At 40.9% G+C, this 1442-nt stretch overlaps 1 protein-coding gene across 2 annotated transcripts in view; it reads right to left on the bottom strand.

Moving 5' to 3' along the window:
* The window catches only part of LOC101848155 (delta(14)-sterol reductase TM7SF2), a 36087-nt gene extending 34701 nt beyond the window's left edge, over positions 1 to 1386 (bottom strand). For both annotated transcript variants that reach the window (XM_005110911.3, XM_005110912.3), the window contains exon 1: positions 1150 to 1386. The gene's annotated coding sequence lies outside the window, so the exon portion shown is untranslated. The remainder of the gene's footprint in view (positions 1 to 1149) is intronic.
* Positions 1387 to 1442: the final 56 nt, after the last annotated feature.

The raw sequence follows: 1442 nt of genomic DNA, 5'->3' as shown, positions 1-1442 counted from the left end.
CTCTCTCTCTCTCTCTGTGTGTGTGTGTGTGTGTAAAAATGTAAAGCCTTACATCGTTACTTTACCCCCACGGCGATATATTGAACATAACATTAATTTGGCCAACCGTAACGAGATAGCATCGTAACAAGCAATGGGGGCAATAATATAACCTTCAATAATGAGATGCAGGAGACTCAAAAGCTCAGCGCTTAATCGAACATGATTCACAGTTTCATTAAATAAGGGGAGAACTCCTGTTCCCCCAAAAAGGGAAAATTGCTAGGAATTATTTTCATGATAAATACAAGGCCTACTCTTTTTTTTTCTTCTTTTTTTTTTTTGTAGTTTATATCTCCATCTCAAATAATTATTTAATTGCCTGGCTAGGTGGTTCGCATGAACAACATATCAGAACTAAATAAGAAGGGAGTGGGATGCTTGCTTCTTCAGACTGCAATGCTCGGCACTTGTATGACCTTTTTGTGTTGCAAGTGCCGTAAAACTCTTACTAAAATGAAAGACCGTAATGTAATTTGCAATAAAATATTATGTAATGAGTTACGCCAACATCGACACAATTTAGACCATTTAGGAAGAGGGCTGCTTATCAAGTCATTCCAGACTGGGTGGGATACAACATCAGACGGTGACACTCGATAAAAACTTTAATTTTTTAAAAACCTTCCCCACTCGAATCGATCGAACTCACGTCTACTATGTAAAACAGCGAAGAGTTTAACTGGTCGCTTTTAAGGACAAGGGGGCTAACCCAGATTTCGCGGGTTTCCAGAAATCTTGACTTACACCAAAAGTGGGCATTGCCCTGCCTATAGGAGAAGTTTGGTTTCATTGGTGGGTATATTTGTTTGGTTATAGAAAAAAAAACTCCCCTTGTCTTTTAAAGAAACTGAACAAGGAGCAAAAACTTTACCTTCGATTTTCTCAAAACAGCTTTCTCCGGGAAAGCCCCCTATTGTGCTTAAAAGCGACCAACTATGACAACGCAAACGCCAGTGTTGTATGGTGTGCTGTAACTGAATACACGACTTTAAAATATTCGTTGCGTTACCAAAGGTAGTATAGCCTATTACTTCCTACTATAGAGGCAGTTGGCATGAAATAATGAGGTCGCAGCCTGGTCTGAAAGAGACGAAAAAAGTGACCTACCTAGAAGAATTAGAACGAAGAGAACCTAGGCTAGCTCGGATCACATCTGGGCCGCAGGCAGGCTTTGCTTGTGGTGCGGACGAAAACGGGAAAAAAATCACAAGAGGAACAGAGCAAGATCTCGTGACATTCCACAGAAGATGTCTTCGTCCTATATCACGAGCGGCCACAGAGGGATAGAAAAAAGGAAAAGAAAATACACACATACATGTAAAAATGTCATCCCAGACCACTCCACCCGAGGCTAACTGCTAGACACTTGGCCTTACCCCGTTATCTCTCTCTCTCTCTCT

The sequence above is a fragment of the Aplysia californica genome, unplaced genomic scaffold (genome assembly GCF_000002075.1).
Source record: "Aplysia californica isolate F4 #8 unplaced genomic scaffold, AplCal3.0 scaffold00965, whole genome shotgun sequence".
NCBI lineage: Eukaryota > Metazoa > Mollusca > Gastropoda > Aplysiida > Aplysiidae > Aplysia > Aplysia californica.
This window is presented reverse-complemented; position numbering and strand designations above follow the sequence as displayed.